Source organism: Alligator mississippiensis, chromosome 7 (assembly GCF_030867095.1).
Source record: "Alligator mississippiensis isolate rAllMis1 chromosome 7, rAllMis1, whole genome shotgun sequence".
Taxonomy (NCBI): Eukaryota; Metazoa; Chordata; order Crocodylia; family Alligatoridae; genus Alligator; species Alligator mississippiensis.
Genome location: NC_081830.1, coordinates 79,944,327 through 79,972,126, shown reverse-complemented (window position 1 = coordinate 79,972,126; position 27,800 = coordinate 79,944,327). Strand labels below are relative to the sequence as shown.

At 42.8% G+C, this 27,800-nt stretch overlaps 1 protein-coding gene and 1 long non-coding RNA gene across 7 annotated transcripts in view; one reads left to right on the top strand and one right to left on the bottom strand.

Annotated features, from left to right (window-relative positions):
- The window catches only part of LOC102572400 (calcium-activated potassium channel subunit beta-2), a 183,091-nt gene that overhangs the window by 149,442 nt on the left and 5,849 nt on the right, over nucleotides 1-27,800 (bottom strand). The window contains exons 1-2 of one of the 6 annotated variants that reach the window (XM_019478510.2): nucleotides 19,238-19,712; nucleotides 4,185-4,286 (exon numbers count right to left, since the gene is read on the bottom strand). The exons of 2 other annotated variants lie outside the window; for them this stretch is intronic. The gene's annotated coding sequence lies outside the window, so the exon portion shown is untranslated. Of the gene's footprint in view, nucleotides 1-4,184; nucleotides 4,287-19,237; nucleotides 19,713-27,800 lie in introns of those variants that run through there. 3 more of the 6 variants (XM_019478513.2, XM_059731169.1, XM_019478514.2) reach the window with 3 other exon arrangements.
- On the top strand, nucleotides 630-27,554 carry LOC109280923 (uncharacterized). Its single transcript, XR_002087411.2, has 3 exons — nucleotides 630-2,584; nucleotides 12,849-12,901; nucleotides 25,683-27,554. It is a non-coding gene; the product is annotated as an uncharacterized LOC109280923 (long non-coding RNA).

Genomic DNA, 27,800 nt, shown 5'->3' with positions numbered 1-27,800 from the left:
AGATTCAGAAATGCTGTTACCGTGTCTCACAGATGCAATAATTTCAGCATCTGGTACATTTATTCCTCTGTGGACCAAGCTTTCTAGATCAACGAAACCTCCTGGGGTGCACCATAGTTGCCTCCCTCTTGCTGAGGTGCTGTGGTGCATTGCACAGAGACCCTGGCCGTTTGCAGCAGAAGAGATGTCATCTGTGGGGAATCCAGCCCAGACAGGAGACTTGTATGAGGTTGCCAAACTGCAAATCAAGAAGGCAACACAACAGCATCTCCACAAGGAACTTTTTCAGTTTGGGGCCATAAAATATACATTTCAGGTGTTTGGATTTTTTTTGGGTGGGGGGGAAGACAACTTTTTTGTGGAAGCAGATGCGGGGGGGAAGACAACTTTTTTGTGGAAGCAGATGCTTTTCTCTGAAACTCTGGTTTACTATATTTCAATAAAAGACAGGGTGAGCAGAAATATTGCTGATGAAGTTACTCCCTATTGAAGGAAGGGTCAGATTTAAAAAGGTAGAATATAGAGAGCAACACAGGGCAGAAATGATTGATGACGGCTTAGGAAGGCTGCAGCAAGGGATGGAAGGGGTATGTGTTTTAACCCTTTGGTCAGCCCATCCTGGCTTCCAAGGGCTGTTTCCTATACAAGGCATTGCACTCACTTTTACCTAACGGACCTGCTTTTTCCACTTACGCGTAGCTAATTTTTGTGCTGTTTAATTTGTAAATTTAGTTATGAATCAATAATTTATGTGAAGAATTTGCCATTTGCTGTTCACAGATTGTCCATGGGCTGACCCTGCTTTCCTTATTATCATCATCTAATATTTATATATCAACAGTATCTGAAGGTCCCTGTCAAAAACAGGATGTCATTGTACTGGCTGGTCTAAAAATATAGAGGCAAACACAGTGCCTGTTCTGAAGTGCTTACAGTCGAAAGAAGAAGAAAATTACATATGTGCATTTTTAATTTTGTGTAAGTACACACACATGCATGTACATGCACACGGACACATACTCCCCCTCCAGCTTTAGCCTAGTAGTTACATTAGTACTTAAAAAAAATAAATTCTCACCTGCCCTACTACCCCCAGCATAAATGGGTCTTGAAAAGGGAGCTAAGTGTATTCCTTAAAATGAAAAGCTCTACTTTCCTTATTGCACATTAAAAAACAAATCTGAGTTACGGTTCTTGCCCTGTATAGTATCTACTCTTCCAAGTGTGTTGCTTTGCTTAGTTGTAATTACTCAGACAAACTCCATGTCACTATGCCTGTTTCCCAGCTAGATGAGCATGGAGGCAGTTTTAATGCTAAGTAGTCATGCCTGAAAACCTGAAGTTCAATTTTTACCCGTACCAGGGAAGACAGACTTTGTCCTAGTTTTCATACAAGTGACTCTGACTACATAAGGATAATGTCAAAGTGAATATAAAAATGGCAGGGTAATGACCAATGTGGAGACAAAATCCAGAAGAACAAACCAGAAAAACAAGTCTGGAAAGATTTTCACAGGCCTAATGATTTGCATGCAAACATCAGTATTATTCACAAACGCATGTACCACTTTCCTACCATCTTCCCCTTCAGTTGCCACTTTAAAACACACCTGCCAAATGCTATCGGCACGTTATCACCCTCACCAAAAACTGCGTTAAGTAGAGCAACGACAGAAGGTTTTTACACAGGGCTCGCATTTCAGAGAGGGAGTGGAGATTTACACGGGCAACATGAATATTCTGAATAATATTTCATGCTAACAAATTAGATTTTGGAAGGGATATGTAAAACCACATGCTTCAGGGTTGAAGCTAATCCCTGGATGTTAGGAACAAGGGCAGGTGATCCTGGATTTGGCAATTGTGGGATTACTAGCATCCTTCTATTGAGGTTGATACTGGCCAATGTGGAAGATATAGTCCATCTAGTTTAGGATCCTTTGTTTGATCATAGATAGCAACTTCTCAACAAGAATGGTTTGCAGCCTGGTGGACTATGGCAGGGTAGAAATTGTAAGAACTGGGTGAATGTAAGAGGAAGGATGATGTGGATTATGGTGGAATTTAGGCAACCTAAATTCCTGCCTTTGCTACGACCTGCCAATGAGACCTCAGGCAAGTTGCTTAGTTTGTGTGTCCTTGTACCCATCTATGATCTGAAGAGAATGTTGTTCCCACCAGCTCATGAATATTTCTTAGCAGGGACTTTCTCTTTGTACACATTTTGCATAGTGACTAACCCCACAGAGCCCTGATCTTAGCTGAGGGATCTAGGCTGAACTGATCAGAATTTCTACTACTTTGCATTTTCTGGCTGTTGGTTTCTGTGTATTTAAGTTTCATATTCATTCCTTTTAAATAATTCATCTTCATGCCTTGGTAGTTTTTTTTTAAACCACAGGGGAGAATGTGGAATTACCATAAGGCAAGATCTTTTCACGATGTCGGCCTAACCCAAAAGAGTAAATTAGGGTTAATTAACGATGAACCGCTGCTTTCATGAACTATGCGCTCCTCTTATGCACAAAGATTTGGCAGAGACGATACAGCATGAAACAGCACACATCTGAAATCTCAGGAGTTGGTGAGTTGCTGTCAGATCTAATTTGTGACTGTTTTCTGAAGTCTGAAAATAAAGCAGGTATTGGAGGAAAAAAGATGAGGAAAACTCTATTTGAGCAGAACTCTATTTGCCTAAACAATGACTTCTATCCGTGCATGTGTAAGTGTTAGAAATGTAAAATATAATACTACATACCAGGGGAATGAAGATCTATCTTGGGAAATATATGTCTGAGAGTCTGTAAGGCGCAGACTACTTAAGGGAATGAAGATTTTTCAGTAATTTGCATGAAATGTTCTGAATGAAATTGTCATGCTTCAGGATTTATATTGTAATACACAGAATCCTAATTGCAAGTAATAAACTCTGAAAGAACAGTTTATAGTCTGATTCCAGTGACACTGTAAATATACCCCCCCACACCACTGAAAGACTGTGACAATGAAAGAGCTAGAAAAAAATTGCACAGTTCTTATTTGCCCCTTCTACCCTTTCAGTTACCTAGCCAGGGAAATATTTGGCTTTTCTTTATCTAGAGTCAATTAGGTTGTCTGTATGATCGCTATCAGATTGCTGCAAGATAAGCATTCAATACCTGCGATATGTCAATTCTTAGGCAGCTGATGCCCCACTCCTTTCATCACTTCTTGCTGTTCAATCTAAAACCATTTAAAAATATGGAAACGGCCCTCTAGGAAAGAGAAATTGCCAGAGAGCATGTGTGAGAGTGTGCTGGGGACAATGCAACCTTTTGGGTAAAGGCACAAAAACTGCACATTGGTCAGCACACACACTCTTAGGATATACATGGTGCTGGGTCAAAGCACTTGACTCTGCAAGCTAAACAACAGTCTACCTAGAGCAAAGGACTAAGGAAGGTGGTGGCTAGGAGGTTATTGCTTCATAACTGCATAAAGTATTTCATTTATAGCTCTTAGTTGTTCATGAACAGCACAGTGCGAGATCTGTATGGTTCCATCAACTCTTCCCATTTAGGTACATTTTCTCAGAAATCCTGGAGGTGTTAGCAACAATTCACCAAAGACTGCACAGTAAGACTGATCCCACCACATTTTCTGCCTTAGGTATTTCAAATACACCACTCCTATTTTGCACTGCAAGAACGAACACCTACTGAAGTTACAGTTCTTGCATTAAAATATAGAATTGAGTCCATCAGCCTAAGATTGAATTGTATCCATGCTTGCTCAGGGGAGCCAGAGAGATTAAGAACTCCCCTAATTCCTTTGGGCTACCTGAAGGCAAAGCTGGGTGCACAGGTGAGAGCAGGAGTCAGGCATTTTCATATTTCTTGTAGGAGAACATGGGCAGGGAGAAGCAGGGGTGGGAAGGATATGGGCAAATCCTTACTCCACCCCTCCAGTATGCACACTAGCACACATAGCAGTACAAATGGCTGGATGAATAACCTAGAAGAAAATTGCTATCCTTTAAAACATGGAGGGAAATAGCCTGTGGGGTCTCTCTGAGGTACAAGGCTTTTTAGGGCTAAATCCAGAGAGAAAGGTCAGTTTAGGTATCAGTCCTTCCCCAGGCCACAGCCTCAAGTTGGAGTCTAGCCCATAGTGATCTGCACTCCCGTTTAGTTCTCCACACCTACCTTTCTCCAGCTGAGATGTGGGACTCTGCTGGGGGTGAGGAACAATCATGGTATAAATATGAGAAGGAAGCTCTGGATTCTAGCAGAAGGGAGGAAGACTCCCTGGGAGAAAAAAGTTAATAAGTAAATGAATAAGGAATAAATGGTCATATAATACAAATAAATAAATAGACACCCTGTCTACCTAGTCGTCTCCCACTGTCCAAGGCACAATGCTTTATGCTAATGTTTCCAGATCTCTTTGGTCAGCAAACTGGATAGGGCTAGACAGTGATTATGTCATGGGTACAGCAGTCCAAGTCTTATGGCTCTGACACTCCTTTTGTGGCTTGACCCTGTGGCAGAATATCATCTCTGTCTCTCCCCAAACTCTGCTATCTGACAATTTGGTTTCCATGGTCACTGCAAAGGACAGACTCCTTTGCCCCATCTCTTCAGGTAACCCTGAGTTGTAACCTGAGCTGGATACATTCCTGAGGGAGGGGGGAAACCTGCTCCCTCTGCCTATGTGACTGGCCTCACACACCTGGGTCAGGGCTTAAGATCCCTATTGTTCTTAGCAATGCCAACCTGACTGGGAGGGGGCTAGAGACCCTGCCAGTCTACCTGGCAACCAGTGATGCATTTCAAATTGGTTGGGTGGCAGCCAACAGTTGCTGGCCTTAATTGGACCAGGTAAATGAGGCCATAAGGGCTATACAAGTGAAGTACTGCCCAGGAGGAGGGGCAGTAGCCATGATGAAAACTCATAGACAGAAGCTAGACCATCTGAAACTTGCTCTCTCTTGAAACTCATGCTCAATGAACTGCCTGCCTCCAGAGAGAATCTCCACCTGCCTCTGGATGATACTCGTGAGTGAGCTTCCTGAGATCTAGCTAGATATATAGCTTGCAGTAACTCAGATGTGTGATCAAAGGCTACCCAGCCATCCTGTTGCTCTATGGGATTTCTCTGATATTGCTGTACCCTGTACCCTATTCCAAACCTATTCCTTGAAACCAATAAAGTTCTCCTTTGTACCTAGCGTGGGAGACTTGTTGGGAGAGGGTCTAGATTAATGCCTCGGGGTCCTCTTGGCTTGGCTAACTAGGGGAGACCACTATTTGTGCTTCAGACTGAGGGAAGCAGCCCAAGTTATTGTAGTGGATGAAGCACCCTCAAGGGCTAATAGGCCTGTGTTTCCCAGAGGGCATAGGTCCAGGATCAGTCCAGACTCTGGGTGGTGGCAGTGTTACCTGTAACCCCCAGGTTAGCGGGTGTGCTCCAGGAAGGGGGTCGGCCAGATGTGAGGCGCCCGCACGGAGGCATTCACAGCCTGGAAGGTGGTTGGGCGCAGTGGGGTGAGTGGCTCAGTGCAAGAGCACCCCTTACTGGCCCACCACAGATCCTATGGAGTCATCAAACTTCCTGGCTTCTATAGCGTAATATTACAATGTGAGTCCCCTTTCCCACTCATTGGGGCACAGGATGATGGAGCTGGAAAGGGACTGGGGAATAGAAAACAAAGGGGACAAAAGTGCTCTTGAGTATAGTCAAGAGCAGCTTGTGTGGCCATGTGGGGGAGAGTTCTTTCTTCAGTAAAGGATCACAATGGAAATGACCATCTTCATTTGGTATTCATAGGTCTCTGAGTAGCAACATGCCTGTCAGCCAAGTGCCATGCATGCAGGCCCTGCCCCTTCCTACATTGTCACTGCTAGACTGAACACCACATATTCAGGTGGGCACTGAGAAGCAGGAGGCAGTAATACATCCTGGCTACCACCAAAAGTGGCTGTGGGGCCTCAAGAGCAAGCAGACAGATAGCTTTTGGTTTCCCTCTCTGGCTGTTCTCCACTGTACCCATTGTACAGCTACATGGAGCAGCTGAGAAGGTGTCACTTGAAGGTGGGGGGGCAAGGATCTCTTAAAGGCAAAGATGGAACTGATGGAGTAGGGAGGGAACAGAAACTGTTGTGGGGCTAGTGGAGTACGTCATGCTGTAGCAGGCCCCTTTCTATTCAGCTAGTCAACTCCCCTGGCTTTCAAACAAACCCTCCCACTGTCTTCACAGGAATGACCATTCTGTGCTTCCACACCTGCCCTCATGGTTTAGGGAAACCTTACATTAGCCCAACAACTTTCATGCTATGGAAACGACAAACTTCAATTAAAAATGTATCTGGATATATTTATCCAGAACCTAGCAGCGTCAAACCTGCCCGAGACTGCTGTATAACTGTTAATAGCATCAGTAAATATTACAATTGGGTCCATCTATGCAAACCAGCCATCAACTACTTTGCATAATGGCTCATACTTGGAACTAAATTACATTTAGGAAGCCATGTGCATGATATAATGGACCTCCTCTATCATTTAAGCCTGTGCTTTTTAAAAAAAAAATCATGTCTGATAAATTTGGTTGTTTCAATTTAAAAGAATGGAAATATCCCAAATTAGGGGACATTTTTGAAAAACATGGGTTTAGGTGACCAATGTAGGGAAGAGATGTCTTAACTTAGTGGAGAGTTAGAAGCTACCAGTCCCTTAACATTAGCTGTCTAACTTGTAAAATGGGGAAAATGCCTCCTTAACAGGGCTGTTGGGAGGATTAATGTTTTAACGCCTGATTTTCAGATATTCTGTGCTAGCCAGCTCCTACTAAGTCCTCATAGGGATGAAGGTACTAAGTGCCTTTGAAGAATCAAGTTTGTCACATCTGCAAGGCACTTTGAAAATAAAAAGGCATTATTTAAAGTATGTTCTGCTTGCCACCCCCCCCACCAAATAATGCAGTACAAAGATACATACATGTAAAAAATAATAAAAAAAGAGAGAGAGAAAGCCAACCAAGCTCCTACACAGTTCCAATAAAACTCTCAGAGCTGATTTAGTTTGCAATTTAGACAAAAACTCAGATTTTTTTTTATCCAAACCAGTTTGCTCTTCCTTATGTAAAGAAACACAGAACTGGAAGGCACTTCATGGGTCTCCAAATTCATGGCAATTGCAGGTGTGACTTCATATCCTTCCTCTCGTAAACTGATCAAGTTTCCATGTTAAAAGTAGTTAGGTCCCTTGGTCTCAGAGTTGAAGGACACTTCACTTACAGAAGTTCCTTCTCAGTTGAGGCAATTTAACATGATGTAGAATTCAAGCCAGGGTACATCATAACGGCCAATATTTAAAGCAGTAAATTTTATTCCCTGATTATCTTTATAAGTACTAACACATCTTGGCACATTTAGTTTTTATTGCATCTCTAACACACATAAGTGATGGAACTTATCAGAGGAGAGAAATGTAAAAATCATTAAGGATACTGTCAGAGGTGACTGTGATAGTTATTCACACACATCTAGGAGCCTGCTGAGGCTGACAATGCAACTCAAATTATGGGGATTTTTTTTTTTTTAGTATTAGAATCACTAAATTATGTCCAACCTAGAGAAGCTGTAGGGAACTTCAGAGAGACTTAGCAAAGATAGATGAATGGGGCAGTATGTCAACAGATGAAATTCATTGATGACAAAAGCTAGGTAAGGTTTATTGGAAGGAAGCGTTTCAACTTCTCAGATGCATGATTGGGCTCTAAATTAATTGTACTATAATCACTCAGAAAAAACCCTGAGCGTACATGTATGGAGCTCAATGCAAACCTCTACTCAGCAACAAGCCAAAAAAAAAAAAGGCAATCAAAACATTTGGCTGTGTTCAAATGGAAAAGGAAACAACATTGAAAAAAATATCATAAAGCTACTATATAAATCAATGGCATGCCCTCACCTGGAATTCTGTGCTCATTTCTGGTCACCTTATCTCATAAAGGCTATACCAGAAATAAAAGGGGTGAAGAGATTGACAGCGAACATGATTGGACCTGTGTGGTGACTTCTGTAAGAACAGAGACTGTAACTCACTGGGGTTACTGAGAGAAGAGGCTAGACTCAAGAAAGGGCTTTACAGGTAGGATTTCTGATATACCCTGGGTGCATCTACACTTTCATTAATGTGCTGTAGCTCCTGGTATCAGGGTCAACAGACTATTACAATTTCTCTCTGAGCCTAACCTGCATAAAATGAACTGTTTCAAACAGGAGATTTTATCACACCTTTAACTCTCCTATGAAATATGAACTGTCATTTCTACCCAGGAGAACTGTTACAATCTTGTCTCCTATGCCTGAAGAAGGGTGCTTGCCTCCGAAAGCTTGCAATTCAAGCATTTTTTTTTTGCCAACATCTAGTTGGTCTAATAAAAGATATCACCTCTACCATGAGTTCTGATTGCTGTAGTTACTGTGCATTACGTTTAGTGCTTGCAAAGTCAAGTACTAAATCAATGCACAGTGACTGGCACAACTGTGCAGGGGCTGTGGCACATGGCTTTTTAGTGATGCTAACTGTGCAGCAGCCTAATAGCACTGCCCAGTAGCATATTAGCATGGGTTTTGCCCAGCACGCTACTGCACACTGTTATTAGGCTACTGCACAGTTAGCGTCTCATATAGATGCACCCCCATCTATGGCATTTCCTGCTGCCTACCTTTAGGCCAGCGGTTCTGAACCTTTTTCAGTCGAGCTATCCCTTGGTCTCAGAGTGAGACTTCACGTAGCCCCTTTCAATGGGAAATTAATTAACACAACCCCTTCAACCTGTGTTAGACAATGTATGAAACACATCTTGTGTACCCCCTGATGAGGCTTCATGTACCCCCTTGGGGGTACATGTACCCCCAGTTCAGAACCGCTGCTGTAGGCAGTTGCTTACTGATATTTTTGTCTTTACAGGGCTCACTCTTAGTGGGTTGCCTGTTTTGAGTCTGCTTCTGAGGTAGATCCTATTGCCTCTTCTAATTCAGCCCTACAGGACTGCCATGGGAAAGAACAGACTAATTAGCTGGCCACAATTGCTGTTCATCAAAAGGAACATATGAAATCTTCAAGTGTGCTGTGGTACTCCTTGCTGTCTTTCTACTATTTCTAAGGCACCTATCACCGTAGTACATTAGTGCCATCTGGTTATTTGGCAAGTGACCAACAGGTTCATACGTGAGACTTTATATATAGGTCCTCATAGCTGAGATTCTGGATAATGGGAAAAATGTTAGAAAATTACCAATTTGTGTGTGGTCTGAAGATAACACATGCTACTCTCTGACAATGTGGACTCAAGAAGGCCACTGATCTGCTTGTTCCTGGCAAGCTGGGAGGCTTTCCAGTCAAGGAATGGAGAAGAGCAGATTAATCTAAGTTTTTTAGGGATTTTTTTATCCAGATATGATTTAAGTGGGAAATGTGCTTATGTAGTAGGGTTGGGTACTGTGCAAAAAACATAGCTACGGTCTTGCTCTTTAAGCTATAGAGGTAATCAGTCATGTTAGTCTGAAGTCAGGCAGAAGGCAGGGGAGGGTGGCATCTCAAGCTATGAAAAGGCTCTTGGTGGCACTGCTGGCATCTGACGGAAAACAGCTAGAAAAATGCATTCAGTTATGAAAGTCACTGGCTGTACACTGCATCCTTAGTATGCAGCTGCTTGAATTATATTAGGGGTTGGCATGAGTCATAACGATTGGATCCAGATTTGAATTTCAGACCCCCAATTTTGAGTGTTCAGAAATGGGGTGGGGGTGGTTTAGAGCAGCATTAATCAACATCTGGGTCTGGATTTTAAGTGGTCCTAAAGCTCATGAAAGATATTGTCCAGGTGTTTATTTTGGACATGTCTATAAGTACATATTCTTGATTAAATCCAACTCCATTGGTATCAGTGGACTGTTGCTGAGTACTTCAGATCTGGTGCTAAAGTGGAAGTCCCATACAACAGGAATCCAGGGGCTAAAACTATAAAAAGATGGAGGGGCTAAACTACAGAGGGGCTAAAACCATAAGAGGATGCCCTGGCTTGTCAAAATGTGCTACTCATGCTGCTGTTGTCAATTGATGGAGATATTCCTTCAACTCAAATGACTAAAATGCAGAATTAGGGCTTGGTGTCCAGGTTGTAGCCGTATTGGTCTCGAGGAAAAGGCAAACAGGACTTGTAGTAGAGATGATATCTTTTTTTAGACCAATTCGAGTTTTCTATGTTTTTATTAGGGCTTGATTTTTTGACAGAGTTTTCTAAGTTTTGGGAAGACATTTTCTAGATCCAGCCCCAGCCGGGATAGCCTCCTCATTCATAATCCATTAAATATGCCAGCACATAGCAAGAGAGAGAGAGGGGAGAGACATGGAAACTCAAACGTGATTTAAATGTGAGATCTGCTCTGCGTGACGTGGGTCACTCTAAATATATATGCATATACATATCGGAAGTATTCATTCAGAGTAACTGATAAAGGCACACAATGCCTGACAGAGAAACTGGATACATTGTTCTCAAATAGCAGGTTTATTCTGTGAGCACTCACTGAGTAGATACAACCACATGTATTTCTTCAAAGAGGTTTAATTAATTGTTTAGTCATTTTCCTTTTGTTATACCACATCAATCTAGACTTCGGGGGTGTTGGAAGTGTTACACGCAACTGCTTGAAATAGGCTTAAAACAGGAACCAAGAAAAGATAAAAGCAATTCCTTCAAACATCATTCACCGGCAACACAAATTGCTTCAAATTAGCTGCCTACCAATAGATAGATTTACCAAAAAAAGATTTTGTCATGAATGTCTTGGGAAACTGCCTGCTCACGCTGACAGATCAAGGTGACACTCTTTGAATGAAGGGGGTAGAAATATAAAAGATTATCTATTAATTAAGAAAGCATGAACTACTTTCAAAGAGCAGGATGTCAGCCAGATCAACGCAAGATAAATCGGTAAATGCAGACTGAGAAGTTGTCAGAAGTTGGCTGTACCCAGATGTATTATTAACAGGGGCCTGGAAAAACCCAAAGTCCTATGCTTTCCATTTGCTGACTCTTTCGTCAATTAAATGCTATGGTTACAGATGAATTTTCTTTGTTGACGTGGAGATTATTGTTTCCCAAGCCTTGAAGGGCATGCATTTTATTAAATGGATTGAAAGGTTGCCTAGTTTCCCTGATGTTTTCCATCCTGTATTCTTTCCTGAAATGCTAACTCCCGACATCAGCAATCTTTAGTGAATCACAACAAATATTCATGCACCTTTTGTGACAGCCTGTGCCATGGGGACTAGTTTTCACAGCCGCATCAGGTTTCCTATTGTTCTCTACAACACCACCGGCAGCTCTCCCACTTAAGGAACAGACATGAAAACTGCCCAGAGGTCAAGGCAAAACTGAAAACCAATGATCACAAACGTTCGTGCCTTCTTTTTCCTTCATCCCTGCTCACTTCTTCAACTCCAAAAGCCTTTCCCAGTCCCAGAACTGAATTTTTCAAAGTGTGTTTCTATAACAACCCCACGACAGGTCGTGAACTTTATACCTTCAGCATTCAGAGCACAACTGAGCTAACAGTCAATCAGTTTTCATTTTAGCTCAATAGAAAGTTCTTCTATGCATGCAGAAGAACATAGCATGCTCAGCAAGCATGTTACATTGCTTTCTCCCTTCCTCCTGTCTTGATTTGACTCTACTTGGTTGTTGTGAATACCATAGGTTGGAGCTAGCAGTGCCCAAAAAGGCCTCTTCTCCCTTCTCAGTTTGGCTTATTCTAGTAAAACATTATATATTTCTTTTGAGGACCCCCCCTCCCCAACCAGTTTATTTGAGGTGTACCATTTTAAAACCTACACTTCCAAGCAAGAAACTATTGTTAACAAGGGGTGCCACTCCACTGATGCAGAAAATAATTTGCACACTAGCAAGGACAGGTGGAAAATATATAGGACAATGCAAAACATTCTTCAGGCTAAGTGATTTTGTCACTTCTCCCTTTACTGGTGAGGTATCTCAGCCCAAGGAGAGCTGTGCCAGCAAAGGGTCCATTTTGGGTCTTTACGTTCGAGAATACTGACCTGGGATGAGGGGAGCCAGGTGACTAAAACCAGAACGGTCACTCCAAATTTGAACCTTCATCCATTTAGAAGAGGAGGAAGAGGAAGAGCACCCACTCATAAGAACTCTTCCAGGGATTTGTGAAGCCAACGGATTTGGATAAAATTCACAAAAGCATCAGCTGGTTTGGGTGCAGACTTGCTCTAAGCCAAGGAGTGATCAACACTGAACTTGAGTAAGCTACTGGAAATGCTGGGCCCTGGGAGGTGGCAGGGATGATTTCTGCATGCACAGAATCCAGGATTTTGGTTAGACTCTCCGTTGTGACTCCAAAAACAAATTAGCAGTTCACTTCCTGCTGGGCAGCTACTCTGAATGGCCGGAAGTCTGTTTCCAGTCCCTTTGGACACAGATCTGACAACTGTCCTTCAGGCCTGGGTACTTATGATGTAGGACTATGGTGAGAATGACCTACATAGTTGGTAGGTTGCTTGATCTTGAGAGTGAGTGATGGGTCTGTTTGGTATTGTACTTTTAAGAGGTTGCTGTGGACTCCCTGAGCTTTGGCTGGATATGACGAGAGCTGTTAAAATCTAAATTAATAAATGGGACCAAGATCCCTAAGCAGTTTAGCAACCTTGCCATGGCCTCCCACCTGGGCAGAAGGAGGCTCCGGAGCTCCAAAATGCTTCTGGGTGTTTTTTGCTGAGCTTGCCAATGGGCGTTCACTCCTGTAAGTCTGTCTGCTTTATTCCAGGCACCAGAGGCAGCAAAGCATTGAGCAGATGGCCCGCCACTGAAGCGGACAGTGTGAGTTATCTGAGTCTATTGCTTGACCTTTTCTGTGTCTTCCAGTTAAAAAAAAAAATTAACTATTAAGAATATATAGCTCAAGCCATGTTAGCCCAAATGGTATTGCCAGGGTGGTGACTTAGGAGTCAATCACATCTGGGGAACGCTTTATATAGATGGTTTTGGCAGAAAAGCCCTACAGGATCTAAGTCTCACTAATGTACGGGGACATTTGAGTCCAGGATTTCAAACCCATCTCAAGTGAATCAGTCTTTGCTCTAGCAAAATCCTTTTATATTTGTGTAGTTCCTCTCATCCATCTAGGTTTTTTCATTCTTCCACTAGGACACCTGTAGATCCAGTACAAAGAACACCTTGGCAAAATGTGTTTGCATACATGTGACAACTGCCTGCAGCAAATGCGCATGCAAATTTGCATGTTTGCCACTGGCATATACTGCACATGCACTTGTGGCAGTGCCCTTTGACATTTTTAGGCAATGGGATCAATAAAAAGGCATCCAGAAATGCCATCGTGAGGGTTTGGGGTGACTGTTAACTGTGAGAGCAGAGCTCTGCTGTTCTGCATAGCCACAGGAATCCTGTTGATTCATGACCCACTTGTTGCATATTTATGTAAAGCAGAGAGTGGGTTGGACAAGGAAATTCATTTGGTAGGAGATTTGTTTCCTTCCAATTTGACATAAGCATTGTGCAAATATAAATCAAAATCAAACGTGTTCCTGTCTGCTTGTTTCACAAACTTTTTCTCCTCATTTGTTACAAAGTCAAAACAGCTTGACATTTTGACAGCTGAATTTCTTCCTTGAGAGAAGCCATTTGACAAAAATCTTTACTCAGACCTGCTTTTGCTGCCTTTTAACCACATGCAAGATTTTCTTCTCCTGCTTACTCTGTTATTGTCACATGCTTCCTAAAAGATGATATTAGTTCCATGGATTATGAAGGCTGAAGCATATTATATCTCTGCTTGCACTGTAATTAAAACAAATATCCATGATTGCTTAGAGAGTAAGGAACAGGGAATGATGAATTATGAAGGTTTATTTGCTTTGAAAAAATCTGGTAATATTACAGACCATCAGAAACCCCCCCCTCCAAAGTTACCAGACTCTCAACATCAGAACCATAAGTCAATGATTCAAGATGGTCCTGCAGTTTTATTTCATATAGTATGTTGACCCTTGACTTTTGATCCATGAACCCTTCAAGTGCCATTTCCTTCCAGTTCTCACTATACATTGCTGTTATTGCCACTCCTCCTTCTAACTACCACTGCAGCCCTGTGCCCACACCCTGCTCTGTACTGTTGCTGATACTCAATCTTGGGGAATGTACACAAGTGCAGGCAGCCTGTTGGAGAAGTGCACTAACTCATGGCACTTTACACAAAGCATCATGAGTTAGAGCATCACTAAGCCCAATAGGTATTCACCTATGGGGGGGCGGGGCTTGAAGCCTGCCTGCATCAGCCCTGGCCAACAGGCGGGGGCACTGTTCCCCCAACAGCTGGCAACTGTCACAGATTTACAGACATTAGGGCTGGAAGGGACCTTGGAAGATCATCGAGTCCAGCCCCCTGCCCCAGGGGCAGGAAGTCAGCTGGGGTCACAGGATCCCAGCAAGATAAACTTCCAATTTTTTCTCGAAGGCATTCAGAGTAGGTGCTTGAACCATCTCTGATGACAGGCTATTCCAGACCTTGGGGGCTCGGACAGTAAAGAAATTCTTCCTTATGTCCAGCCTCAAACGGTCTTGCAGGAGCTTATAACCATTTGACCTTGTCATCCCTTGGGGTGCTCTGGTGAACAAACGTTCCCCCAGATCCTGGTGAGCACCCCTGATAAACTTACAGGTGGCAACCAGATCACCCCTGAGCCTGCGCTTTTCCAGGCTGAAGAGTACCATAGCTCTCAGTCTCTCATCGTAAGGTCTGCTTCCCTGACCTCTGATCATGCACGTGGCTCTTCTCTGGACTCTCTCAAGCTTCTCCACATCTTTTTTGAATTGTGGAGCCTAAAACTGGACGCAGTATTCCAGCTGCGGCCTCACCAAGGCCGAGTACAATGGGAGAATGACGTCCTGGGATTTGCTTGAGAAGCATCTGTGGCTGTAAGCCAGCATTTTGGTTGCTTTACTAGCCGCAGCATCGCACTGCAGGCTCATGTTCATCTTGTGGTCAATGATGACCCCCAAGTCCCTTTCATCCGTAGTGCTAGCCAGCGTAGCACTGTCAGCAGTGACTAGAGTGGGGTAAGGGGAAGAACAGCCTGGCTTGGCTCCCTCCTAGCAGGGATAGCTGGGGTGGGGAAGCACTTGTGGCGGGGGGAATTCCTTCCCCCACTTCTGCCCCCCATGCAAGCATCTTGACAGTGGCAGCTTCATGGCTACCATGCCTAGAGCTGGGGTGGGAGAGGGGAATAGAGCCCCCCACCTCATGGGCCCATCCTGGCTTCCCCAGGACCCCAGCATGGGTAGCTGGGCCAGGTCCATAAGGCAGGAGGGGGCTCCATTCCCCCCCAACTCCCAGCCTCCCCAGCTCTAGGCATGGTAGCCATGATGCTGCTGCTATTAAAATGCTTGCTGGGGTGGGGGAGAAAGGAACCTCCCCTCCCCCCAGCTTGTGGGCCAGACCCGACTCCCTGCAAGACCTCAAGCAGGGGTAGCGGGGGGGGCGGGGGGCACATGTGTGTGTGGGGGGGTTCCCTTCCCCCACTGCATAGGAAGGACACCAAGATTTACTGTTTCCTCTCTGTGAGAGCCCTGAGGGTGGGACTGGGCTGGTGCTTGCCCACATGAACCCCAAGTCCAGCCTGTAAAGCCACATGGGATGTAGGCAGAATCACCCTAAATTAACCCTCTGTGTACAGGTTTCCTAAGGCGATCTGCCTTAGGGTGCCCCTGTCCTATACTTCATCATATGAGGGTTACATTTTCATGTGATTGGCCATTTTAAAAGCGTTCTGCAGCCGTGAATGTGTGCTTTGTTATCCCTGCAGGGTGCTTTCAGGGGACTTGTTGCGTGAAAAATGTAATTTCTGTAACCACTTTTATCCCAGATTAAAGACATTGGGAACTCCTCCCAGTTCCACACTTTCCTTCTTATAGTCTTACAGCGTGCAAGTTAGTCATAAAGGAGAGGAGATGAAATGGGAAATCTGGAAGGTGGGATGAGTCTTTTCTTTTAAATGACTTCTTGCAGGTCTTGGGGAATTTATAAGCTGGTCTTAATGGAAAGAGGTTGGTGGTAGGGAGAACTTGGCTGGAAGGAGCATTTCATGCAAGATGTGATGTTGACTATTAGGTATAATAGAGCAGAAAGAATTAAAATAGTTTCCCATAAATATTCATAGCAGTCTGACAGCTATTCTGATGTAAACCTATTTACAAGCCTTTGTCTTTGCCTCCTATGAACACATCAGTGCTTCTGTGTTTCTAGCAAATTTTAAATCTGGCTCAAATGGTCTAATATTAAACTGTGCATTTGGTTGTGAAACTTGCCATTCACTTTGGGAAGGTTACTTGAACAGATCACTAAATAAGAAATATCACATGATGTAACTGAGCAAAACAGCGTGAATGTGCAAATATTTACAATTCCTGAATGATCTGCAAGCCAAGAATTATTTACAGGAGAAATGAACAAATAATATATAAATTAGCAAACTGCATGATGAACTCGGCATGGACAATTCACAAACAGAAAAGCAGATGAAATTCATGAAACCAGTTATTCAGTCAGCCTCTGGCCAAGTTATGAAACGAGACTGTGCCCCATAACTGGAAGTCAATCTGATGCGATTTACCTGATTATCTGCTTTACATTAATGAGAGGGGAAGCTTAGAGGCTGGGGAATGAGTTCTGACAAGTACTCAGACATATAGTTAATTATTGCCAGATTGACCTTTTGATAGTGTAGAATTTGCCTGGAAGATTTCCAAAAGCAAACTGGCTCACGAGATTTTCAGTGACTCTTGCTTAAGTTTGGAAATGCCAAAATTGGAAGCTTTCTTCCCCTGCAATATTTCACTTCTGTTTCCCAACCTGAACCACAAATTTATCTTGGGTACTTCTATTGCACTCATTCCCATAGCATCTGAGCTCCTCATAGTCTTTAATGCATTTATCTTCAGAGTTCCCCTATGAGGGAAGGCAGTGCTACTATACCCACTTTACAGGTGTAGAACTGGGGGACAGAGCGACTAGGGAACTGGTCCAGCATCACGCCACCAGTTTGTGGCAGGGCAAGAAACTGATTCTAGCAATGGACAACAGTCAGGTAGGGAAGGAACTAAACACAATTGATTTCCGTAAGCATTGTCCAGTCTCTAACATTTATGTGGTGATTTTTAAATTGGCTAATGAGGCCTCGGATGCCTATCAAAAAGTACTGGAAAATAGTTCTTGGAGGAAAGTTTTCATTGCTCTCATTCTTATTTATTGAGTTATGTACAGGATATAAGTGAAAGCAATATTTGTCCCAATTTTAACTTAAAGCAAAGCAATTAAATGAATATATGACTGTCTAGTACAGATGACAAATATTCATGATTTATATTTCTTTAAAGGTGATACAGATAGAGAGGAGGAATTCTTAATATGCCGGGTCTGATGTTGCATCGCCTTTGCACACGCTGCATTTGCTATCGCCGAACAAGTTTTAGTACTTTTGTTGTTAAAATGTCATCCGTATATCATTATCAAATGAATTCCATCACAAGCCACTTATAATGTACTCTAATGTAATGAAATTTCCCTTAAAGGAAACGTTTGAGATGATAAGTGAAATCAAATTACTTGGCAAGTCTCTATTGTATAGGAATGTTTTTCCAAATGAAGATTTAATGAAAACAATCCGTCGAACAGAGTTCTCCAAGTTGTGAACTTCTGACAACAGTATCATAAAGTATGTTAATGACAACCACATTAAAGTAGATTTAAAGTGGTATTGTAACCTTAATGTTAATATTTAGCAAACCAAGAGATACTGCACCTCTCCCTACCAGATGCAAGTCTCTGTTCCTGTAAGTCCATATTTTTAATTGCCCCTTTGAGAGGAATTACCAGAAGCAGAATATTAGAATAAGAAGCATTTACTAACAATCAAAGTCTCTCCATCATTGTATAGAAATGAAGCTTTAATGCATCAGCAGGAACAGTTTATCAAAATAAGAAGCAACATGTTTAGTTCAAAGAGACTAAAAGGTCCAATGATAATGATGCTGCATATGCACGTATATAAGGTATTTGCTCATTAAGTTCCCGCTACTTATCTTGATGAGGGTCACGTTCAATGACAAATATTCAAACTTACAGCCCTGCTCCAAAGAAGAACACGTACAATCTACATTGCCCTGTTGTGCCTCAAGAAACCCAGCCTGTGATTTTTCTGATATTTCCTTGTCTGATGCTAAACCAAGCACATCATAAAGGGTATGAGGCTTATAACTTTGCATATCACCTCATATTTCCTCTGGACTCTCTCTCTCTCTCAAAGAAAACCAGCTCTTTTCAAGGGGAATATTTCCTTTGATGCTACTTAGTTTTAATCCCTGCATTGCCCTTCTCCCAGCCCTTTCAGCCATCAACTAAGCATCATTTACATCTCAGCCACAAGAGTTGTTTCAGAGAAAGAGGTGGCGGGGGGTGGCGGGGGGGAGAGAAAGCTAACCTTCGACTGTCTGAAACTACAATTCTTGTCTCCCAAAATAATGAATGTAAACAGGGCAGAGGAAGCTTTCGTTATGCAAAATGGACGGATACCTTATGCTTTCCTTTGCAATAGGTTATAGTCGAACTATTTTTTTTTTTTTTAAATCGGGGAAATCACCTCTTAATGCTTCACTCCCCCTATTTAAATGACAGCAGTGACACTCAAGGCACATTTTCCATGTTAATAGCATATATATTCCTTATCTAACCGGCTTCAGGACTCTAACATGCCCGTTCCCCATCTCTTTTTAGGACACCCTCTCCCCTGCCTCCCCCCTCCCCACCTCCGAAACAACCCAGCTGGCATGGAAGATAAGAGGTGAAGGGTTTTCTACATGACCTCTATGCATTTTTACTCCATGGGAAAAGCAACGTGGAATGCACACTCAGCAGGCTAGGAGATTGGAACCAGTTTGTCCTCGAGGCATTTCTGCCACAAAACACACAGTACTATCAACAGTATTTTTATTATAAGCGGTCCTGGCTTCCCCTACCCCCACCCCCTTCCCCTTACTGTTTCTGACTCTGCACCTGCCTGCATTTGGAAGCCCACAGAGCAAAAGCATCAACAATAAGCATCAAACAGCAACAGATTCCTTTGTTTCACATGCAAATCCTACCTCTGCTAGTTGTCACATCTTCTTCCGATGCAAAGCCTAATTATTAATAAACAGGGATCCAGTGGAATCCTCCAAACTGCCACCAGTTGTTAAACGCTGTCATCATTACCTCCTGGTGCTTAAACCTTTTTGGACCATTCATGTCACAACCCCGGCTAACTCATAGCTTAATACTCCCTGCTCAAAATGTCTGAAATAGTTTGGAAGGACAATAGGAATGACAGGCACACTAGACAGCCATGCTTGAAATTAGTTATCTGAAGCTCTGTTAAGGCTGTTTCGTACTGTTTTCAAAGCATGCATTAGGTAGGATTTATTAACCTATGATAGGCATGCTGCTTCTGTTTTTATTAAGTGTTGTAATAGGGTATTTGTTAGAAAAGCAGCGATAGGTCTAACTCCTTCTCTCCCCCGCACAGCGTTTGAACCTTCACATTAGAGGAGAGAGATTCAGACTACTGTTTCTGCAGCACGGGATTTCACGCACGGGTTCAAAAGTAAGGGGGAAAAATAACTCCTTGGAGTGGAAGGCGCTGTCGGTTCTTCAGGCTAATGTAGATAGAAAAATGAACACAACAGCATTTTTACCCACCCCAGTCTCAGGCTGTCTAACGAACCGGCCAAAACACTGATCAACATCTAAAACTTTCTGAAACTCATGGAGGAAGGCGTGATATTATGGGGATAACAATGAAACATTTCTACCATGTTATTAATTACACATACAATGCTACCCAGGCAAGGGAATCTTTACAAAAAGCAACTGTGGTTCCCAGATAAGGATGTCTCGGCTCTAAACCTATGTTTACAAGCTGATACAATGCAGAATGGTAATGAGCAGAAAGAAACAGTGCTGCCTGGTGTTTGTAGTGCCAAAGATTCGTGGGAAAGGTGGGCTTTCTGGGTTGTGCGCTTGTAGATCTCTGTTTTATAAAACTTTTATATGCAAACCTAAATCCCAAGTGTCCAGTTTTATGATCTCATTTAACTTATTGGACCATGGAACCTTTCATCTCTCAAAGCCAGCCCTGGTTAAAGCAGGTCAAAGACTTTTAACATCGGCTTGTTGTTTAGTGTTGCAGGTCCTAGTTTCGTCCCTAGCAGATGAACACTCAGTTTTCAAAACTCACCAACACAAAGCACCATCTTGCTACCAGTAGCAAGAAATTGGCTGAAGGCCTGAAGGAGCCTACCATTGTGAAGGCACATTGGTAGAGATCTGTTGGGAAGCTAGAACCCTAGCTGCTCACGTTGTATCTGTTCAATGGTTAAGAGTATGAACAGGCAAACTGTCTCTCACATTTCATAACCACTGCCTCAAAATAAAAATGACAGCGAGCAAGCAGGGAAACAAATAATGATTAGAGAGATCAGGCAGGAAAGCAGATCATTACAGCATTTGCAAGAATGCTAAAAACTAGACTTGTGGGGATGTACTGGCATAACCCTTCACCTTCATTCCTGAAAATAATTTGGAAAAGAAGGTTATCAGCATGCTAAGAAAAAAGAATATGTTTTAGCTTTATCATGTGTAGGAACCTAATGGCACAGGAAACGGGACAAGCCTTTTCCTCAGTGTACATCATTGGCTTGAATCTGGGCCATTCTACCGGTCTACAGACTTCAGCCAAGCATCTGAAATGCTGAGAAGGAGTTTGGTAGCCTTTCTGGTTTGTGTCCACTTCCTAAGGGAAAATAGCCATGTCACAAAACCCCATCCCACAATGAGCCCCAGCTGAATACTTTGCTGAGAGTTTTCCCAAACAGCCAAGATCTGAGTGGCCATTTAGAACAAATTACTTTTACTGCCCAAAGACTGGCCTCTCACATCCTCAGGGAGAAATTCTGAGCTCTTTGACTCAGTGTACATCCCTGAAACCTGATGGGAGTCATTCCAGGGTAGATCAAACACAGGATCTGGTCCATCATTGCAGCCAGCCTACTGCACCCCTCTGGATCCACCCTTGATGAGACACTCCTTCACTGATGGCTTTCAGATCAACACCATGGCCTTTGAGGACAGTGGCACACATTCCCAGGAAGAATGGGAGAAGGACTGGAAAAGAGGGGAAGACCACCCCGGGCCTGGCAGTTGGGCTGACAGGCATGTGAAGAAAGCGAGGATGGCAGATACTATTCTCCAGCTCTCGGAGTGAGAAACCAGCAAGGAGATGTGTAGTATCCCCTTTGGTCACAGAACAGGAGGAAACAGGCTTGAAGAAGAGCTTCAGCTGAAAGGAGACAGAAGGGAATTAATAGGATGGGGAAGGGAACAAATCTTCCCATCTTCACATGCTAATCATCCCAAGATTTTGCAGGTGAAAGCCACAGGAAGTCAGAACTCTATCGACATGGTTTTGTTTTTGCTACAAATTAAGAAAAATGAAGCCCTAATGAGAAATAATTAGTTTCCATTTCTCTTTCCTCACGATACAGCTTTAGAGGGATGCTACTTGTAAGTGAAAAACACCCAGTTTGAAAGGCAGAAGCATTAGTTTTTTCTTTACAATGCATAAGTAATCCATGGGACTCCTTGCCACAAAGCACCATTGAGACCAAAAGCTTAGACACGGTTGGAAAATGGTAAAATATTAGTACTATGAGATGCATAGTTAAAACTATCTGTAAGAGTTAAGTAACAGTGGATGTGTCTACATGTGCCAATGTAAAGAGCATTAGCCATTTTTAAGGTGTATTAAGGGTGTGGGTTTACAAGTGTGTGCCCTTAACGTGCCTTAAAATGGAAATTTTAGGCTATTGACACCTAAATTTGATACCTGCAAAAGCACGTATCAAATTTAGGCATGAATAGCTAAAGTGCCTTAACGCACATGCAGAAACAATAAAGCGCATTAACGCTGTGTATGTCAACCCTGCTTGGGACTAACTTTAGTCCCAAGTCAGTCCGCACACCATGTTAATACACTCTAGTGTGTGCACATGCAGATGTGTGACTAAATCACCTTAATGCACATTAGACAAACGTGCATTAAGTTTAGATGCTAGCTGACTGGGGTTGATAAGAATCTTCAAAGACAGGTTAGTTCATAATTGTCTACCGAAGATGTGTTTTATCTTCTTCAGAAGCATCTGGTCTGGCCACTACCCTTCAACACTAAATGAACCACTAACCTGATTTAATATGATAATTCCTATATGACTAGGTAAAGTATGTACTTTCTGAATAATCCAGAGCATAAATGTCCTAAAAAATAGACAGTTCATATGTGTTCTTAATTTAAATTACATGCAAAAATCAAATCAACACTACTAGGAGCTGATGATGCTTTGCAGTTTGCAAGAGTTGATCCTTTGTGAGAAATCCCACATAAACTAGCTTGCACTCTTTTTTCCATTTTTGACCAACATTAGCTTCTGAAATGGACAAGGAGAGATGAAGGAGATAAGGAATTCAGAGGATTTGTAGTCTGCATGCTGACTGTAAGTCAAGCAGCATAATGAATAGAACAACTAATGCATAATTTCATTATGAGTCATCCTAATTATAAAGATTTGATAAATACATAACTAGAAAGTGTAACTATCTGTTACAAATACATATTTCTAATTACATAAGGAAGTTCACAATATAATTAATATTGCAGGTTACAAATGCAGCAACCTCTTCTTCTCCTGCAGTGATAAAATTTCCTAAGAACCATATGAATTTGGTTTGAAGTTGCATATTTATTAGGTACTATTCTTTTTAGCCCCATGCTGAGTCACTTTCAAAGGATATCCACATCTGAACCAGCAGCAGGAAGCTTTTCACTAATCCAGTAGATGGTCTGGTATGATCAGCTATGGAAGAAGCACAGAAATAATCCACTGATGGCCAATCAAGGTTAGGTTTTTTTTATATAATGTCAGTCTCCGTTGTCAAAGTACCCAAAGTCTGGGTAGCACCAGCACAGATTGCACTGTGAACATAAAATAAGTTGTAGAAGGAGAAGTAAGTTTAAATAATGAATGTGCTGCTTAAAATGAGAGAGATCAAAATCTGAACTCCAACCTGAACACTCTTGAAATTTGTGGTAGTTTGAACCTAAATTCAGACTGGAGTCTGTGCTTTTTAGGGAACCAGCCGGGGGAACAAGAATACATGAAACTTTGTATTCTTCAACTTTGGGGATCTTTAAATCCTGAGGCATATCTCAATGATGTGCTTTGGTGCTTTGGGCCCATCTGCAGGGCTAGGGACAGACATTCAAAAAGACTAAGCCTGAATTGATTCAATCTTTGCTGGTTAGTTTAATCTGTCTCTGTTGAACTGGTTTGCAACTGCAAAGACATTCCCTCTGGACTAAGGAAATTCAGGCACATGCCTGCAGTGGCTCAGGCTAGAAGCCGGGAGGCACTAGACCAGCTCTCCCTTCCCTTCCGTAGTGCTGAGCTGGGGGGGGCGGTGGTGTCCAGAGGATGCTCTGATTAGGGAGGGGTGTAAACCCCCATTCTGCCTGCACTGTCCCAGGCTTTTCCTCGCTTACTGCCCAAGGGGCAGGAACGTTGCCAGACCTCAGCCCCTGGCTAGCACTCTGAGGCAAACAGGGGGTGCATCTGTTGATGATAAAGAGCTTTTCAATCTCCCTCTCCCTGCTTCTTCATACTGTCTGCAAACCTTACAGGAGAGGGATCCAGCAGGAGGCTTATAACACAGTGTTTATCAGCCCATCAACAGAACAAAAGCCTGTCTCTCTAGCCTCTCTCATTCAAGCTCTTCCTAAACAGGTTTTTCCAAGGAAGGAAAGGAGGGGCATTAGCAGCTGACCTGTTGATTAGTTCCAAAAAGCCCTGAGCAGACACTGTTCTGTCTGCCTGTCCCAGTGAAAGCGGAGACACACACACAGACACCTCTCAGCATTAGCTAGCATACCACGTGCCTACGGTCCATGGGGTTGGGGTCCATGCTGTGGGAGATTGGAGGGAGGGAGGAGATTCCTGCTTGAGCAGCGAGGAGGGAGGTGGTGGGTGGGGAGAAGGCAGGGGGAAGCCAGGCAGATCCTTCTGTGCCTGCAGTCTCTGTGGAAGCTCTGGCTAGGAAGCAGATGGGCGGGGTCAGCCCTGTTCTCTGAGCAGACATCCCAGCTCAGGGCTGCAAAGTATCTGGGATGCTGGGGGACTCTGGTTTAATTTAAACCAGGAAGGGGTCTGGGACAGACATTGCATAAAATGGTTTCACCCAAATCAGTTAAGTCTGATACTACATTCAACCAGGTTTGTCTGAAACCAGTTCCAGTCATTTTGAAACTGGTTTATGTGCACTGAACTTCTGTTCTGTTACAGGTTTGAATTAGTTTCTGATCACTTAAACTAGTTTGTGTGTAATGTCTGTCCTTAGACCAGCTCTTAATAGGGGGTGAGGTCAACCCTTTACCCATGGTTTACCTTCCCTAGTTTGTTCTGAGGTGTGCCTTGTATCCACTAGGATTTTATAGTGTGAGAGGTAGTGGGCATTAGTAAAAACCCACTTTTTTAGCAGCAAAGACGAAGCCATAATCTCATGGGTGAATGGTTATGACCTACATCTTTAGTGGTCTGTGTTCCATGAAGAAGGAGATTTACATATAAAGCTCTCATTAACACTAATGGAAGTTATCTGGTCCAAAAGTCACCCCTGAATTGATGGACTTCATTTCAGAATCTTTTTAGTCCTCTGACTTTGGACAGCAGAATGCTGGGAAATCTGTTCATTTAACTGATTTGTATTGCATGTGAGTTACTCATCACTTCCACATCCTGCTCAATTGTCCTCCATTATGTCACTTGCCTGCCTTTTCTTCACTTAGTCCTTTTTGAATCATTTGTCTAAGAAAAAACAGCTGTGTTAGGAGCCTTGTTAAGTGACCCAGAAACTGGAGTCTCCCACACCAATGGTATCTGATGCAAATGGATGGTTGCTTGCTGTGAAAATCTTCTTGGTTGACAACCCATTGGGTACTTTTGACAATATTTGTCTGTAGAGTTAAAAAGCAGTCTTCTCGCTCTTGCATATTTAAGCTACTGTTTCTCTAGAAATGTCTACATTAAATTCCTCCCATAGAGTTTCAATGGAGGTCTTTCTACTACCCCATTTGTTCAACAGCTGCTGGTATACATTGCTCCTTCTCTTTTCCCTCAGCTTTTGCCATCTGCCATCATTAAGTTGCCCAGGTGTCGGAAATCTTCTTGCTCTTCTCTTGTAAACATTATTCTGCCTTCTTCTTCACTAACTCAACCTTTATTTATATAGAGTCTAATGGATTTGGCTAGCTGTTTTCAAAACATCTGCTACATTTTGTACTTTATGGGGGTGGATGGGAAAGAGAATATGTACACTTTCCAGCAAAAGTAAAGATGATCAATTAACGCTTTTTGCTCCTTGCACTCAGTTTCCAGGTTCTTACTGTTTTGCTGCACTTACGGATGCCTCAGTTAATTAATGACTGCCACTTGCATTGTTTCACAGAAGCATATACATCACCAAGAACAGCTAATTTCCAGAAACATCAGGCCTTCCACATATTACAACAATGTCTGGCCCTAAATTGCACTGAAGAACAGCAATGACAGGAAATATCCCAGATAGATATCAACAGCGATTCAAGTGAGCCCCCAAACTATTTCTGTTCATTTGCTCAAATACACACTGATGGCATAAGCAAGTGCCACTCCACTGACTTCGTAATATCATCATCTTGGATTGAAGATGTGAATTATTTTTGATTAGCTGGAGGGGAAATCCAGCCTCACGCAGCATCTTTCACAGTGACGGGTAGTGTAAACTCTGAATTCTCTGGCAGCAATGATGAAATTAAATGATTTCTGGTGTGACAGACACTGCTTAGTAAATCCTTGAAGGCTGAAGATACATTGGAACAACAGAAAAAGAAAACCGGGCAAACAAAACTGCTCGCACAATTGCTTGGTGCCAGCTCCTCTCCATGTTTCTGTTCGGGGAGCGTGCAAAATATGTTACCAGAGAAGACTCTGCCAGGATTTCGTGCTTCCATGCTTCTACTTTTCTTGGGCTGGGTCTCAGTACTGGTGCTTTGAAAGCCTGATTTTGTGTGGCCACAGTGCAGAGACTTCTGTTTCCCACTCTGAACATTTCTGCCGAGCTGCAATTGCTGCCTGCTGCTTTCCCATTTGTTAAGCAATGGATTACTGTTCAAACATTCTCAGCCCAGGTTAGCCTAATCTCTGCATGCAATTCTCCAAATTTACTATCCTCTTACAGAGCCGTGATCAGAGGTGCTTCTTGCTTGTTCAATAATTTTCTGAAGCGCTGCCCCAATCATTGCTACTGTGATTTCCTTTCTTTGTGATGGGTAATGCATTTTGCTATTCACCTTCTGCAGAAGGTAAATTGGCCATTTAGATGCTTTCTGATTTTGTATACAGTGTCTTAGTTGTTTTCTCCATCAGGCCTGACAGCTATTTCAAGCCCTTGCACTTATTCTTACATTAATTTAACTTCACCTAGCAACCCTTATCAAGATACTACTAGCTAATTCTGTCCTTATCTTCTCCCCTCCCCACCCCAAATCACTTGAAGTACAATGCTTTTTCTTCAGTGCTCAAGTATCGCCTTTAATCTATTCTGCCTCTTTACTCAGCTACTGCTTGGCCTTAGTGGAATCCTCTTCCTTTGCTGAAGCTCACTCTTGCTTCCTGTTCTCATATTTTCCAAGGGATTTTGCATAGCTAAAGTGCGTGGTCTGTTTTTGGGGGATCTGGAAGCTTGGTCATGGGCCTGGGCTAATGCCTCCCACCCAGATATGGGCCCAAAGAAATGCTTTAGAGCTGCTGGCATGGTGATGCTGGATATGAAAGACTAGGATGTGGAAAAGTCAGGGAGCAAAAAGGAAGGAAGAGGCTCCATGATGGAGTACACAGCACTGCAGGGACCTCCCAAGCATGGCCAGTGCAAGGATTTTTGCTGCCCTAGGCAGTGTCATGCTGAGCTAAGGCCTGGCTGAATGTATGAGATGCTTGTCTGCCCAAGGCATTGCTTTTGCCACCCACTACAATTTGCCACCCTAGGAAGCTTCCTATGCTGCCTGCTCAGTTATGCCAGCCCTGCTCCAGAGCTAGCTCAGAGGGTGGGAATTTAGATAAGGTGATGTGCCTTGGGGAGCCGACTGGATTAAAGGAGTCAATACATTTGGATTGGAGACTCTGAATGACTCAGAGAGGAAAAGCAAGGCATATTTTCAAGACTACGCGATGCCTCACATCTGTGCCTTAGATTCCCTTCTGTAAAATGGGAAAAATGACATGTATCTACTTCTGGAACTGCTTTAAGATGTATAAATAAAAAGTACCATACAAATCTGAACTATGGCCTGACCATAACTTTTATTGTGGTTTGTACATACAGTAGTATAGATGTCAGGCAATCTGCAGAATATGAGGCTTTGTAAGGCAGACTTCATGGAGCATGTTACTGAGTGTGTGCATGCATGCGCTCATGCTCACAGACCTCACCTTTGGATTTTTTTTTGTTAATACAGCCATTTTTCTTATTCTAAAATAAAGGATGTTTGATAGAAAGGGCAAGTTTCTGGGATTTGTACAAAAAGCT